At 42.2% G+C, this 17,657-nt stretch overlaps 1 long non-coding RNA gene across 1 annotated transcript in view; it reads left to right on the forward strand.

Moving 5' to 3' along the window:
- The first annotated feature begins 12,046 nt into the window (after positions 1-12,046).
- Positions 12,047-17,657, forward strand: part of LOC308263049 — a 448,643-nt gene continuing 443,032 nt past the window's right edge. Inside the window, exon 1 of the long non-coding RNA XR_013961691.1 lies at positions 12,047-12,153. This is a non-coding gene — a long non-coding RNA (uncharacterized lncRNA). The remainder of the gene's footprint in view (positions 12,154-17,657) is intronic.

Raw genomic sequence — 17,657 nt, forward strand, 5'->3', positions numbered from 1 at the left:
AAGACATACACCTGTAAGCCCAGTACTTGGGAAGCTAAGACAAGAGGATTAAGCAGGTTCAAGGACAGCCTCAGCAATAGTGAGACTCTCATCAATCTAATAAGACTTTCAAAATAAAAATAAAATATGGCTGGGGATGTCACTACCAAAAAAAAAAAAAGTTTTCTGAGTTGGGCAGAGATCCCCTTAGACTTTCAAACTTTAAGTCTTATTAAATTTGGTGAGTGACTAGATGAAAAAGAAAGGAAAAAAAAAAGTGAATACTCAGGACTAGATGCTAGACTCCTAAAGCAAAGCTGCACTAGCATAGAAAAAGCAATACTATGTATTTTATGCCTTGTCATATTTTTCTTTCTGCCAGGTCATAATTCTGCCTTACATACTTACATATGTTTTGTTCATTCTCTTTCTCTCTCTAAAGCATGAAATAACATAAAAAAAACTTTGATCTGAACACAGAAGATAGAGAAGTACTCTTTCCTCCGATGTGATAAATATAAAATGTAAGTCATAGCCAGGCGTGGTGGCACACGCTTGTAATCCCAGCATTTGGGAGGCTGAAACAGAAGGATGGTGCAGGTTCAAAGCCAGTCTCAGCTACTTAGGCCCTTTCTAATTCAGTGAGACCCTGTTTCAAAATTAAAGAATAAAAAATAGGACTGGGGGTGTTGCTCAGAGGTCAAATGCCCCTGGGGTTCTATTCCCAGTACCACACACAAAAAAATATAAATTATACCTGGATCATACAGTTTAGTCCCTTAATTGTTTAAAAATGTTAGTTGCTCGAACTACAACCAGGCATAGTTACACACTTGAGAGTCAAGTCTTTGGTAGTACAAGACAAAATTTGACAAAAATAAACACTATTGCAGAACTAAAAAGCTAAAATTTGGGAACAAACATGTAAGCTAAAGAGGCCTGATCTAGGTCTCAACTATAATCAATGAAGGATTCAAATGCTATGGTTATAGTGTTCAAGACTAGAAAAAGAAAAAAGAAAGCAAGCCGGCCCAGCTGTGCATGTCTGCTAATCCCACCAACTCAGCATTCTAAAGCAGGACGATGACAAGTTAGAGGCCAGCTTAGGCCACGCAGAGAGACCCTGTCTCAAAATAAAAATTAAAAGAAACAGGCGTGGATGTACTCAGCAGTAGAGTGCTGAACTTATATTGGTATATTACATATGAATAGAAGAGAGCCAGGTGTGGTGGCGCACGCTTGTAATCCCCGCGCTTGGGAGGCTGAGACAGGAGGATCCCACAGGTTCGAAGCCAGCCTCGGCTGGTTTAAGAGACCCTGTTTCCAAATAAAATATAAAATATAAAATAGGTCTGGGAGTGTAGCCTGGAGGTAGAAGCCTGTGTTCCATCCCCAGTACCACCAAAAAAAAAAAAAAAAAAAAAAACAGCATGTGAACTTCAGCTATATATACATACAGAAAAATAGGCCATCAATTCGAAGTGTTTAACTTCACAGATTCCTCCACCCCTTTCTTTTTTTGGTAGTACTGGGGATTGAACCAGGGCCATCCTATCTCTAAGCTATACCACCAGCCCTTTTTTTTTTTAACTGAGTCTCACTAAGTTGATGAGAGTCTCAATATTTGCTGAGACCACCCTCCTATCTCAACCTCCCAAGTATAGGCGGGCACTACCACACACAAGAGACCCCTTTATTAAAAGCCACCACCAAGCCGGGCGTGGTGGCTCACGCTTGTAATCCCAGCATCCGGGAGGCTGAGACCAGAGGATCATAGTTCAAGGACAGCCTCAGCTGCTTAGTGAGCCCCTCTGCAACTCAGTGAGACCTGGTTTCAAAATAAAGAATAAAAAATAGGGCACGGGGTGTAGCTCAGAGGTCAAATGCCCCTAGGTTCCATTCCCAGATGCGCAAATTTAAAAAAAAAATTTTTTTTAAAGCCACCACTATGTTATATTGTAGGTACATACCTATTCTTTTCTCTGTGTGTGTGTGGTGGGTCTGGGGGGAGGGGGTTAACTCAGATGCATTCTACCTCCAAGCTACACACCCAGCCTTATTTTATTTTTTTATTCGGAATGAGGGTCTGGCTAAGTTGCTGAAAGCTTTGCTAATTTCCTGAGGTTGGCTTTGAACCTGCAACTGTCCTGTCTCAGCCTCCAAAGTACTGGGATTACAGTTTGCACCACCAAGTCCCAACTATACACCTACTCTTTATCACCATTTAGCTTCAAATTCTTTTTGTGTGGCACTGGAGATTAAACCCAAAACCATTCAACCTCTGAGCCACGCTCCCAGCCCTTTTTATTTTTTATTTTGAAACAGTCACACTAAATGACTGTTTGCTGGCCTCCAACCTAAGATTCTCCAGTCTCAGTCTCCCAAGTGCTAGGATTATTACAGGTCTGTACCACTACTCAGCTTCAATTGTTCCCTTCATAATTTAAACCTGTCCATCAGCCATTTCAGAATATCATGACCTTCCATTAGACTCACTATGCTGCTCCCCAGAAATAGACAATCCTCATCAAGTTTTCTCCACACCCACACACAGAGTATTAAGTACCACCAGAAATCTTCCACAACAGATTAATTCTAAATACAACTCTCCATCTCATTAACTAATCTAAGTCAATTTCACATTTAAATCCATAATCCTATCAACTATTCAATTCCACAAAACTCTCTTAGATCACACCTTCTCCACCTGTAATCCTCTTTACAGCTTCTAAATGCTACATCTTTGTCCATCTGTTACTTCTTGCCTCCAATTTTGAAGTAAGAGTCCTTCCTTTTTTCCCCCTTGAGTTTGTCTTCTTACTTAAAATAAACTTCTTAATACACTTCCTACATCCACTTCTACATTCTTCCAAGCAACTCGGTAAACCTCCATGCATTATGCACTCTGAATTGCTCTCTTGAAGACCATAAGGAGAAAAAAAGTAAAAAAAAAATTCTATGTTCCCAAACCTATAACCTACCCTCCAAGTCCTTGTCCCCTTGGCAATGAACCTACACTGCCCTGTATAGACTCTATTCCACTGTTCTATTCTGTGCACATTCTTTTTTTTTTTTTTTTTTTTTTTTTTTTGCAGTATTGGGGATGGAACCCAGGGGCATTCTACCTCTGAGCTACACCCCCAGCCCTATTTTGTATTCTTTATTTTGAAACAGGGTCTCACTGAATTGCAAAGAACCTCAGTAAGTAGCTGAGGCTGTCTGCGAACAGCAATTTCCTGTCTCAGCCTCCCAAAAGCTGGGATTACAAGCTGCACCACCAAGCCCGGCTTTCTGTGCACATTCTTGTACATCATTCTTGACACATGATTCTACTCTGATCTCTGGTTGCTGCTCCTTAGGCCTCAAGACCTCTTCACAATCTCAAACTACTCTTCTCTGCCCAAATTGTGGATAATTTCCCAAGTTCTGTACTGGAATTTTCTGCAATCCACTCCCCTTCAGGATCTCATCCCTTACTTTACTTCTACATTTTCACTTTTCATATGGCTAAATTCTTCAAGCTCCCCAAAATAATCTTTTTTCTTCCTTTCTTCATGTGTATGCTTACTAGAAATGGAACCCAGGGCATTCTACCTCTGAACTACACTCCCAGCCTCATTTTATTTGTTTTGTTTATGTGCTTTTTACAGTACTAGGGATTGAACCCAAGGACATTCTATCTCTGAGCTAAACTCCTCAGCCCGAATTTTTTTATTTTTTGCGGTACTGGGGATGGAACCCAGGGGCATTCTACCTCCAAGCTCTACCCCCAGCCCTATTTTTTATACTTTATTTTGAAACAGGGTCTCACTAAGTTGCAAAGGACCTCACTAGGTAGCTGTCAGTGAACCGTGATCCTCCAGTCTCAGCCTCCCCAATGCTGGGATTACTTACAAGCGTGTACCACCACGCCTGGCTCCAATTTTTTATTCTTTATTTTGAAACAGGGTCTCACTAAATTGCAGAGGGCCTCACTAAGTAATAGCTGAGGCTGTCCACAAACCACAATCCTCCTGGTTCAGCCTCCCAAATGCTGAGATTACAAGTGTGCACCACCATGCCCGGCTTATTTTTTTTTTTCTAACAGGATCTCACTAAGTTACCAGAGCCCCGCTAAATTGCTGAGACTGGCCTCCAACCTACAATCCTTCAGTCTCAACCTCCCATGTACTAGGATTACAGGCAAGGGCCACCAAATCCAGCCCAAAATGATATTTAAATCATCATCCTCTAGCCAGGCATGGTGGCACACACTTGTAATCCTAGTACTTGGAAGGCTGAGTCAGGAGGATTACAAGTTCAAGGACAGTCTTGCAAGGAGTAAGACTCATCAACCTAGCAAGACCCTATTTCCAAATAAAAATAAAATAGAGCTGGAGGGTGTAGTTCAGAGACAGAACGCCCCTGAGTTCAATCTCCAGTGCCATAAATGAGTAAATAAATAAATCATCAGCCTCTGCTACAACCTAAATTATTCCTGAAGAATTAAAATATATATTGATTTCTTTTTAACTAGATTCCTCAACTACCTGCTCCAGTTAACACTTCAATTATCAGTCAAAATAGTTTTCAACAAATCCAGAATTAGTAGCTTCAATTATCATCTCTATGTATATATTCCCAAATCCCTTCTAGACCTCTTTCCTTAGCTCTAATCCAGTATTTTTCACTCTAGCTAGATAACTCCCACTGGATACTTCCATTTGGTGCCTTACACCCTAATCAATGTGTCTTAAGACTTCAAAATATTTCTGCCAACTTATCCGATTAATGTCTGTTAATGGCACCATAATTCTCAGTCTCACAGGTATATGCTCTAGAGTTTCCCGTAACTTCTTTTTCTCCATGGTTTCCTAAATGCCCACTGGCCATTAAACCTTACCATTCTTTCTTTGAGGTTTCCCTGCCCAGTACTGGAGATTGCACCCAGAAATACCTTTACCACAAGAACTACATCCTCAGCCTTATTTACTTACTTACTTATTTACTGGGGTTGGGGGCTCTGGGGTTGACCCCAAGGGATTGAGCTATATCTGTGTGTGTGTGTGTGTGTGTGTGTGTGTGTGTGTGTGTGTGTGTCTCCAGAGATTGAATCCAGGTGTGCTCTACCTCAGAGCTACAACCCTATCCCTATTTTGTTATTTTGAAACAGGGTCTTGCTAAATTATCACACACTAGCCTCGAACCTACAATCCTCCTATACTGGATTACAGGCATGTGCCACCATGCCCATCTTATTTTTTTATTTTGAGATAGTGTCTTGCTAAATTTGCCCACAATGTCCTCAAACTTGTGATTTGCCAAACCGGGTGCACGCCTGTAATCCCAGCATTTGAGAGGCTAAGATGGGAGGATCATGGTTCAAGAACAGCCTCAGCTACTACTTAGTAAGGCCCTTTGCAACTCAGTGAGACCCTGTTTCAAAATAAAGAATAAAAAATAGGGCAGGAGGTATAGCTCAGAGGTTGAATGCCCCTGGGTTCCATCCCCAGAACCGCCAAAAAAAAAATAGAAACTACTTAATTGTCCAGCAATCATGAAATAATTATACCATAGTATATTCACAGAATGGAATTCCAAGAAAAATAAACTACTACTGTATGCAAAACAGATGAATCTCAGAGATATAATGCTGAGCAAAAGGAACTAGACACAAAAGGATGATTTCACTTGCATAAATATGAAAGCACACAGAATTACTCTGCTAATAATTATTGTATTTGGGGGGAGACATCAACTTGGAGGTGACACATAAAAGCCTTTTCTGGGATGCTAGAAATGTCCTACATACTGAGTTGGGTGGCAGCTACATAAATGTTACCTAAAGCTGGGCATGGTGGAGCAAGCCTGTAACCCCAGTACTTGGGAAACTCAGACAGGAGGATCACAGGTTCAAAGTTAGCCTCCCGCAATTTAGTGAGGCTCTCAGCAACTCAGCGAGGCCCAGTTTCCAAATAAAAAATAATACAGGATTGCCGGGCGTGGTGGCGCATGCTTGTAATCCCCGCGCTTGGGAGGCTGAGACAGGAGGATCGCACGGGTTCGAAGCCAGCCTCAGCTACTTAGTAAGGCTCTCAGCAACCTAGTGAGACCCTGTTTCCAAATAAAATATTAAAAAGGTCTGGGAGTATAGCCCGGAGGTAGAAAGCCTCTGGGTTCCACCCCCAGTACCACCAAAAAAAATAAAAAATAAAAAATAAAAAATAGGGCTGGCCGGGCATGGTAGCACGTGCTTGTAATCCCCGTGCTTGGGAGGCAGAGACAGGAGGGTCGCGCAGGTTCAAAGCCAGCCATGGGCGCTGGCTTAGGAGACCCTATTTCCAAATAAAAATGTAAAAATAGGTCTGGGAGTGTAGCCCGGAGGTAGAAGGGCTTCCAGGAACCCCAGTACCACCACAAAAAAAAAAAAAAAAAATAGGGCTGGGCCGGGCGTGGTGACACACACTTGTAATCCCCACGCTTGGGAGGAGGAGACAGGAAGATAGCACTGGTTCGAAGCCAGCCTTCCTGGCTTAAAAGACCCTGTTTCCACTGGGCGTGGTGGCGCACACTTGTAATCCCCACGCTTGGGAGGCAGAGACAGGAGGATCGCGCAGGTTCCAAGCCAGCCGCTCGCGTTGGCTTAGGAGACCCTGTTTCCAAATAAAAATGTAAAAATAGGTCTGGGAGTGTAGCCCGGAGGTAGAAGGGCTTCCAGGAACCCCAGTACCACCACCAAAAAAAAAAAAAAAAAAAAGACCCTGTTTCCAAATATAAAAAAATAGGTATGGGAGTGTAACCCAAAGACAGAAATGTTTCCAGAAATCCCAGTACCACCAAAAAAAAAAAAAAAAAAAAAAAAAGGGCTAGGAGGTAGAATGCCCCTAGGTTCCATCCCCAGTACCTCAAGAAAAAAAAAGAATAAAAAATCAGGCTGGGAATGTGACTCAGAGTTAGAATGCCCCTGGGTTCCATCCCCAATACCGCAAAAAGAAGAAGAAGGAGGAGGAGGAGGAGGAGGAGGAGGAGGAGGAGGAGGAGGAGGAGGATAAAGAAATCAGCTTCATGGGTAACCACGAGCCCCCCTACTCAACCCTTAGCCAGACAACCAGATTTGCTTTCTTTTTTTTGGGGGGAGGGGCTGGGAGTGGTACATACAATCTTATAAGGATAGTTACTGTGTTATTAATTTTTGTTTTATGATTACACAAAAAATTCATACATGCACATATTAGGTGAAGATTTGGCTTTTATTACTATGAGTCAGTTTAAATTTTTTTCTTTTATTTATGTGTGTGTGTGTGTGTGTGTGTGTGTGTGTGTGTGTGTGTGTAATTGGATTTGGAACCCAGAGCATTCTACCTCTGAGCTACACTTCTAGCCCTATTTTTTATTCTCTATTTTGAAACAGGGTCTCATTAAGTTGTGAAGGGCCTGAGTAGATGAAGCTGGCCACAAACCTGTGATCCTCCTGTCTCGGCCTCCCAAGTACTGGGATTACAGGTGTGTACCACTACACCCAGCTTAAAAATTAAAACTCCACCATTTTCTATACATCCTAGGCTTTTACCTCCAAGTCTTTGCTTGTATTAATAATTCCTCAAAATGGAATGCTCTATTTCAGCAACCTCTGTCAATCAGACCTACCTTTTCCTTTGTAAAGTAGCTAATATCCTACTTTTATGCCACTAAAATAGAGCAACAGATTCTCCCCTGCTATGGTTTGGATATGAATGTCCCCCAGAGAAGCTCATGTGTTGTCGAAGCAGAGGTAAACTAATTGAATCATGAGAGCTGTAATGATATATTCATGATGTATCCACTGATGTATAGATAATTTGAATAGATCTACTGGGTGGTAACATAGGAAGATGGGGCTCAAGTGGAAGACGTAGTTCACTGGGGAAATGGCACTGGGGCTTCTTATCTGTACCTGGTCCTTTCTCCTTGCTGGGTTTTCCAGTGACATGAGCTGATCCGCTCTCCTCCACCATGCTTCACTGCTACGATGTTCCTGCCTTGCAGCCTGCCGACCATGGATGGCCTAAACTTCCATAACCGTGAGCCCAAATAAACCTTTACTTCTCCAAGTTATTCTTTTTGTGTAAGGGGCAAAGGGAGATGCGGATACTAGGGACTGAACCCTGGTGCATTCTACTTCTCAACTAAAACCCCAGCCCTATTTTATTTTTTTTATTTTGGAACTGAGTCTCTAAATTGAAGAAAGCTCTCGCTCACTAAGTTGCTGAGGCTGGTCTTGAACCTGAAATCCTCCTGTCTCAGCCTCCCAAGTACTGAGATTACAAGCCTATATCACCATGTCCAGCTTCCTTTCCTGTCAGGTATTTTGGTCACAGTAACACAAAAGTAAATAAGACACCTAGCTAAATGCATTTTCTGCCGGGCATGGTGGAACACGCTTGTAAACCCCGCACTTGGGAGGTGGAGACAGGAGGATCTTTGCGCAGGTTTGAAGCCAGCTGCGCTGGCTTAAGAGACCCTGTTTCCAAATAAAAAAAAAATATATATGCCGGGCGTGGTGGCGCACGCTTGTAATCCCCGCGCTTGGGAGGCGGAGACAGGAGGATCGCGCAGGTTCGAAGCCAGCCGTGCGCGCTGGCTTAGGAGACCCTGTTTCTAAATAAAAAATATAAAATAGGTCTGGGAGTGTAGCCCGGAGGTAGAAGGGCTTCCAGGAACCCCAGTACCACCAAAAAAAAAAAAAATATATATATATATATATAATAGGTCTGGGAGTGTAGCCTGGAGGTAGAAGGACTTCCAGGAACCCCGGTACCCCCCCACACACACACAATGCACTTTCTACCTTGTAACTTTGGTAAAACTGGGGGGCTAAGGATGTAGCTCTGTAGCACACCATTTTCCTAGAATGTTCAAGGCCCTGGGTTTGATCCCTACCACACACACAAAAAAAAATCAAAAGCAATAAATTTAGTAAGCCAGGCATGGTGGTACACACTTATAACCCCAAAGGACTTATTCATCATACAATGTCTGCATATAACAAGCATGCATTATCTCTTATATTAAAAAAAAACTCATCCTAGCATTTTCTGAAACTCTTAATTATAAATCACTTAACTTCTACATTCCAAATTTCTGTTAACTCTTTTCTTTCAAATAGCTTTACCATCTTCCTCCTTAAAATAGCCCTTTCAAATAATCTTTACCTTCCATCTTCTCATGCTTACCTTGAAACATAATCTGTCTTTACTGGGACTTGAATCCAGGTCCTTGCAAGTAGTGAAATTACAAACATGCACCACCATGCCTAGCTTATTTTTTATTTTGAAATAGTATCTCACTAAATTGCTGAGACTGGCTCCAAACCTGCAATCTTCCTGTCTCAGCCTCCTAAATACTAGGATTACAGGCATGAATCACCATGCCCAACTTCAATCTTACCTTCTTGTGTGTGTGTGGTACTGGAGACTGAATCCAGGGGCATTCTCCTCTAATCTATACCCACAGCCCTATTTATTTATGTGTGCAGAGGAGGGTGGTAAAAGGAATGGAAGCCAGGGGTTTTTTACCTCCAGGCTACTCTGCCTTTTTTTTTTAATTTGGAAACAGAATCTTGACAAGTTGCCAAGAGCCTCACTACATTGCTGTGATCATCCTGTCTCAGTCTCCCAAGTACTGGGTTTACAGGAATGTGCCACAATGCCCAGTTTATTTTTATTTTGAAACAAGGTCTCACTGGGTTGATGAGTCTCACTACTTGCTGAGGCTGTCCTCACCCTACAACCCTCCTGTCTCAGCCTCCCACACTCTGGGATTACAAGGGTGCGCCACCACACTTGGCTCAATCTTACATTCTTTTTTAATTTTATTTTTATTTTTTCAGTACTAGGGATGGAACCCAGGGGCAGTCGACCTCTGAGCTACACCCCCAGCCCTATTTTTTATTCTTTATTTTGAAATAGGGTCTCACTGAGTTGCAAAGGGCGTCACTAAGTAGTAGCTGAAGCTCTCTGTGAACCGTAATCCTTCTGTCTCAGCCTCCCAAATGCCAAGATTACAAAGTACAGCATCACACCTGGCCTCAATCTTCCATTCTTTAAATAGATTTTCCCCTGGGGTACTGGGAATTGAGCCCAGGGGTATTCTACCTCTGAGCTATATACCCAGACCTGTTTTTTATTCTTTATTTTGAAACACGGTCTCACTAAGTTGCAGAAGGCCACAGCTGAGGCTGGCTGCAAACCTGTGATCCTCCTGTCTCAGCCTCCCAAGTACTGGGATTACAACTGTGCACCACCATACCCAACTTCCTCAAATTATTTTAATTCATAATGCACATATTTTTATTAGACCCGTTATTTCCTAATTAGCAAAAGGCAAGTTAGGAATAAGTGAAGCAAAACAGATCTCCTCGCCGGGAGTGGTGGCACACGCTTGTAATCCCCGCGCTTGGGAGGCAGAGACAGGAGGATCGCGCTGGCTTAGGAGACCCTGTTTCCAAATTTTAAAAATGTCAAAATAGGTCTGGGAGTGTAGCCCGGAGGTAGAAGAGCTTCCAGGAACCCCAGTACCACCAAAAAAAAAAAAAAAAAAAGATCTCCTAAATTATCTGAAACACCGTCTCATTCCCCCACTTATTCAAAAAGCATGCATCCACTGGACACATGCCCTCGGTTCTTTAATCCAAAAAGCAGCTTTCAGAAAAGCGTGCAGGGAAATGTCAGCAAAACAGGGCCAGGTCGGCTCATGCTCTTCACTCACACAAAGTAATTTGGAAGGTATAGACTCAGAAAGGGGCAAACCAAAAGTTACACTGGACATAGATGGAAGGCCCCAAAGTTGTTGCAGGGGGGCTCAATGGCCCAACAAATGCAAATTTGAAGAGAAACAAACCAGTAATAGTAGCTAAGATGAAATAGGCATAAAATATTTAGACAAAAATAGATGCAGACTGTATGCTCATTCTAGGGCTGTAGGAGAAATTTAGTTCCTCTCTGTGATCCCTAAGGAATTCCTTCAAATATCTAACTGAAGTACAGTTCACTTAAATACTTTCCCCAAACCTTAGCCAACATTCATTTCTCCATTCTCTGAACTCCTACAGCACTTACTCTGTAAAACTCACTTATGAACGTAATCATAAAGTATCTTACTCAAAGCAATGAAATTGCTAACAAATCTATTTACATATTAAAATTACTACAGTCCATGCCGGGTGTGGTGGCGCAAGCTTGTAATTCCCATGCTTGGGAGGCTGAGACAGGAGGATCGCACAGATTTGAAGCCAGCCTCAGCTGGCTTAAGAGACCCTATTTCCAAATAAAATATAAAAAATAGGGAGTGTAGCCCGGAGGTAGAATGCCCCTGGGTTCCATTCCCAGTACCTCAAAAAAAAAAAAAAAAAAAAAAACTACAGTCCTCTTTAAGTTATTTTAGAAAGCCAACACTTGCTCCTTCATTCACTCCATCCATCCAACCAACTGACGGACCCAACTAATATTAATCTAGAGCCTACCAAAGGTGAAGCCATCATCACTGTTCAAAATATTTGACTTCCTCCTTGGGAATGTTTTCTAAAATCAGTAATGAGTCAGCCAAGAAAAACATTCCCATTTCACTATCTGAATTTAAAGTAAAATTATTGTTTATTTACTCTGATATTGACTAATCTTCAACATCTCTAAAAACCAAAGCTTTCAAGTTAAAAAGATTTGTCAATAATGAAAGTATTTGGGAATAACATTATGCTTTATGTAAGTTTTTTGTTTTTTATTTTGTTATTAGGGATGGAACCCAGGCACATTCCACTTCTGAGCTATACCCCCAATCTTATTTTGTTTTTTACTTTGAAACAGGGTATCACTTAGTTGCAGAGGGATTCTCTAAATTGCTGAGGCTAGCCTTAAACCTGCAATCAATCCTCCTGTCTCCGCCTCCCAAGTACTGGGAATACAAACGTGCACCACCACACCAGGCTCCTTGTTTTACTTATAAATGTGCCATCCAGCCGGGCATGGTGGCGCACGCTTGTAATCCCCGCGCTTGGGAGCCGGAGACAGGAGGATCGCGCAGGTTCGAAGCCAGCCGCGCTGGCGTAAGAGACCCTGTTTCAAAAATATAAAATAGGTCTGGGAGTGTAGCCCGGAGGTAGAAGGGCTTCCAGGAACCCCAGTACCACCAAAAAATAAAAATAAAAATAAAAAAATAAATGTGCCATCCTGGCTGGCCAGGTATAGTGGAGCACACCTATAATCCCAGTGCTTGGGAGGCTGAGACAAGAAGATCCCATGTTTTCAGGCAGCTTCAGCAATTTAGCAAAGCCCTCCACAACTTAGTAAGACACTGTTTCAAAAAATAAATAAACTAGCCAGGCGTGGTGGCGCACGCTTGTAATCCCCGCGCTTGAGAGGCTGAGGACAGGAGGATCACGCAGGTTCGAAGCCAGCCGCGCATGCTGGCTTAGGAGACCCTGTTTCCAAATAAAAAATGTAAAAATAGGTCTGGGAGTGTAGCCCAAAGGTAGAATGGCTTCCAGGAACCCCAGTACCACCAAATAAATAAATAAATAAACAAACAAACAAACTAGAAAAATAAACCAGGTGTGGTGGCCCATGCTTATAATCCCAGTATTTGGGAGGCTGAGACATGAGGATCAGGATTTGCCAACAGCCTCAGCTACTAAGTGAGGCTCTTTGCAACTCAGTGAGACCCTGTTTCAAAATAAAGAATAAAAAATAGGGCTGGGAATGTAGCTTGGAGGTAGAATGTCCCTGGGTTCCATCCCCAGTACCATAAATAAGTAAATAAATAAATAAATAAACAAACAAAGAAAAGAAGGGCTGGGGATAGAGATCAGAGGTAGAATGCCTAGTCACACACACACACACCCCAACAACAACAAAAACAACAACAACAAAAAACCAGCACTGTGCTCCAGAACAGATTTGCTCCAAACTAAACAAACCTTAGTTCAGGAGAGATGGCCCACGCTTATAATCTGAGTGCTTGGGAGGTTGAGAAAGGAGGATTACAGGTTCATGTCCAGCCTCAGCAGCCTAGCGAGACCATTTCAAAATAAAAAAAATACAAATGCCTGGGGCTGCAGTGTGAGGTACAATGACTCAGGGCTCAATCCCCAGCACTAAATAAACAAACAAGCCTTGGACTAAAAAAAAAAAGAGAGACCCTTTGATCCCACCCTGTTGGTGTTTTTGCAGGACTATTACAATTCTATTCTTCTCCACTCTGTCTTCTCACTATAAAGGCCCTCCAGTCAGATATCTCTCTCTCTCTCTCTCTCTCTCTCTCTCTGAGTGTGTGTGTGTGTGTGTGTGTGTGTGTGTGTGTCTCTCTCTCTCTCTCTCTCTCTCACACACACACACACACACACACACTGACAAACACACTTTTTTTTATTTTTTGCAGTACTGAGGATGGAACCCATATTCTACCTCCAAGCTACACCCCCAGCCCTATTTTTTATTCTTTATTTTGAAAGAATCTCAAATGAGTTGCAAAGGCCTCACTAAGTAGTAGCTGAGGCTGTCCTCAAACTACAATCCTCCTATCTCAGCCTCCCAAATGCTGGGATTACAAGTGTGCTGCCACCATGCCCTGCAGAAACACACACTTCTGTCTACAATATCCCCACAGAACTCAGCAATTTCATATAGTCCCAATTTCATCACTAATAGTAAACACTACTTTCTAGCAATCATTCAACTGGAATTTATTAGTACTTAAGAATCAAGATATTGGCCAGGTGTGGTGGCGCACGCTTGTAAACCCAATAATTGAGAGGCTGGGTTCGCAGCCAGTCTAAGCTACTTAGTGACGTCCTCCGCAACTCAAAGAGACCCTGTTTCAAAATAAAGAATAAAAAATTGGGCTGGGAGTGTAGTTCAGGGGTTAAATGCCCCTGGGTTCAATCCCCAGCACCACCAAAAAAAAAAAAAAAAAAAAAAAAAAAAAAAAAAAAAAATCAAGATACTGAGTTTTCCCCCAGAGATTAAACTCAGCTCTAGAAGAGGTTATAATCTTGTTACCATTTACAAATCAAAGAAAGGATAATTCCCATCAACAAATAAAAATTAACAGAACAAACCTAGATGTGCATGCTGTTGTTATTAAGAGTAAGGAAAACCAGACATGATGGCACACCTCAGCTGGGTGTGTTGGAGCACGCTTGAAACTTGTAATCCCCGCGGTTGGAAGGCTGAGACAGGAGAATGGCGCAGGTTCAAAGCCAGCCTCAGATAGCTTAAGAGACCCTGTTTCCAAATAAAATATATTTTTAAAAAAAGGTCTGGGAGTGTAGCCCAAAGGCAGAATGCCCCTGGGTTCCATCCCCAGTACCACAAAAAAATAAAAATAAAAATAAAAATAAAAATAAAAAATGATGGCACGCCCCTGTAATCCCAGTACTTAAGATGCTGAGACATGAAGACTAGGTTTGAGGACATCCTTAGCAATGTAGCAAAACTCAGCAACCTGGTGAGAACGTTTTAAAATAGGAAATAAAAAAAGCTGGGGGTGAAGCATTGAGGTAGAAGACCCAGACCACCACCAAAAAAAAACGTCAAGAAGCCTTTCAAGAGATGTATAACAACCAGGTGTAGTAACACACAACAGTAATCCCAGTACTTGAGAGTCTGGAACAGGAAGATCACAGGTTAGAGGCCAGCACAATAACTTAAAATAGGGCTGGGGTGTAACTCAGAGGTAGAGCATCCCTGGGTTTAATCCCCAGGGCCACAAAAAAAGAAAAAGAAAAGAAGTACAGTTACTTAAGACTTCCCAGGAGTGGAACTATATCTTTCTACTCCTCCAATACCATCATCCTGACCAACATCTCAATACAAATTTCAAAAACAGTAGTATTTTATGACACCTATGAGCAGCATTAATTTTTTCCACTATATTCCAATTATATGAGTGACTCCAACAGGCTCATTTTCTTATCACTGCCACAAATCTCAGTGCCACCATCATAAGGTAAACTTCCTTCATATCAACTATATCAAAATGCCCTCAGTTTTCTTTTTCTTTTTTGGCAGGACTAGGATGGAACCCAGGGACATTCTACCTCTGAGCTATACCTCCAGCCCTATTTTTTATTCTGTATTTTGAAACAGGGTCTCACTGAGTTGCAAAGGGCCTCACTAAGTAGCTGAGGCTGTCCACGAACCGCGATCCTCCTGTCTCAGCCTCCCAAATGCTGGGATTACAAGCGTGCACCACCACGCCTGGCTTGCCCTCAGAATTCTTTAACATCACCCCCTAAAATTACCACTTCCATCAAACTCCAGGCCCTCATCCTTCTCCTTCCCCTATCTCTTTCCCTCTTCCTAGTCCTCCCCTTCACCCATCACTTTCTCTCATACACGTCCAAGCCGATATGTATGAGAGAATGTTTTTCTCCCTCCTAAAAACATAAGAATCTAGCCTGGCGGCTAGATTTTAAAGTCCAACAGCTTAAAAGTTGTTGGACTTTAAAATCAAGGTTTAAGCTGGGCATGGTGGTACATGCCTGTAATCCCAGTACTTAGGAAGCTGAGACAGGAAGATCAGAGAATGTTTTTCTCCTTCCTAAAAACATAAGAATCTAGCCTGGCATGGTGGTATAAGCCAGCAATTTGGAAGGCTGAGGCAGGAGGGTGGCAAGTTTGAGGTCAGTCTGAGCAACTTAGTGAGACTACCTCAAAATAAATGTTTGGGGATGCAGCACCATGGTACAGCAGTGGCCTAGTGTGCAAGCCAGGATTCAACGCACAGTACTAAGGGGGGTAAGGATTGCCAGAGAAGTATGGAGAAAACATTCAGATTCATTTTAACACATTTTCAGACTCCACACACTAACCCTCCAGAAGACTATCAAAGAGTCCTGCAATTTGGTAACGAATTCCAAGATGAATGAACAATTATCACTGTCAAAGAACTCCTCCCTAGCCAGGCATGGTGGCACACGCTTGTAATCTTAGCGCTTGGGAGGCAGAGACGGGAGAATTGCACAGGTTCAAAGCCAGCCTCAGCTACTTAGTGAGGCTCTCAGCAATTTAGTGAGACCCTGTTTCCAAATAAAGTATAAAATAGGTCTGGGAGTATAGCCCGGACGTAGAAAAGCCCCTGGGTTCCACCCCCAATACCACCAAAAAATAAATTAAAAAAAGAACTCCTCCCCATCTCTAAACAGCAAATCTAATGCTGCAAAGATATGGTTTCCTACAATACAGTATTTGTTATAGGTCCATCTAAACACCCCTTTATCATCTCACCCAGCCTAATTCCAAATGCTTCTCTCTACTTCGGGAAAGCCCGCCTAGTCTAAGTCTTATCTAACACAGTGGGGAAGTCAAGTGTTACAGCCTAAAAGTTGTTGGACTTTAAAATCAAGGTTTAAGCTGGGCATGGTGGCACATGCCTGTAATCCCAGTACTTAGGAAGCTGAGACAGGAGCATCACAGGTTCTTGGCCAGTCTCAGCAACTTAGTGAGGCACCGTTTCAAAATAAAGAATAAAAGAAGACTGGGGGTATAGGTAGAATAGCTCTGGGTTCAATCCCCAGTACAACAAAAAATAAGTAAAGGTTTAAACATGTTATTTAATAATATAATTCATCAAATAAAATAACTTAAATAATAACTACAAAGATGAGAAAGAAGGAAAAGAGATAATGTTGATAACACACATCCTTTTCATTCACTGCTGGACTCCATGGTGCATGCCTGTAATACAACTACTCAGAAGGATGAGACAGGAGAATCAAAAGTTCAAGGCCAGCCTAGGCAACTTAGCAAGACTCTATCTCAAAATAAAAAGTGAAAAGGGACAAGGATGTAGCTCAGTGGTAGAGCACTACTGGATTCATTCCAGTACCACACACACACACACACACACACACACACAAAAAAAAAAAAAAAAAAAAAAACTTTCCATTCACTGAAGTATGACTCCTTGATAATGTCATTTTGAGCCAGGCAGGTAGTACACCCTGAAATCCCAGTATGTTGAAGGCTGAGATAGGAGGATCACAGGTTCACAGCCAGCTTCAGCAACTTAGCAAGGCCCTCTGCAACTTAGTAAGACCCTACTTCAAAATTAAAAAAATAAAAAAAGGCCAGAGGTATATCTCAGAGGTAGAATGTCCCTGGGTTCAATCGCCAGTACCACACACACACACAAAAAAAGTACATGCCTGTTACTTAAAGACCTGGAGATAAAGCATTAAAAGAAATACAAAAAATAATGCTTAAAATTAGTATCCTCCAGAACACAGAACTATGAAGGACAAGTAAGGGGTTATTGTGAGGTGTGTGGCACACACCTGTAATCCTAGTACTTTGGAGGCTGTGACAAGAGGATCAGAGGTTCAAGGCCAGTGTGTAATAACTTAGATCTTGTTTCAAAATAAAATAAGCCAGGCGTGGTGGCACATGCTTGTAATCCCAGCATTTGGGAGGCTGAGACAGGAGGATCACAGTTCACAGACAGCCTCAGCTACTACTTAGTGAGGCCCTTTGCAACTCAGTGAGACCCTGTTTCAAAATAAAGAATAAAAAATAGGGCTAAGGGCATAGCTCAGAGGTAGAATGCCTCTGGGTTCCATTCCCAGTACTGCAAAAAATAAATAAAATTTAAAAAAAAAATAGGGCTGGGGTTGAAACTCAGAGGTACAATGCCTCTGCATTCAATCCCCAGTACCCAAAAAACAGCTA

The sequence above is a fragment of the Muscardinus avellanarius genome (assembly GCF_963383645.1).
Source record: "Muscardinus avellanarius genome assembly, chromosome: 5".
NCBI lineage: Eukaryota > Metazoa > Chordata > Mammalia > Rodentia > Gliridae > Muscardinus > Muscardinus avellanarius.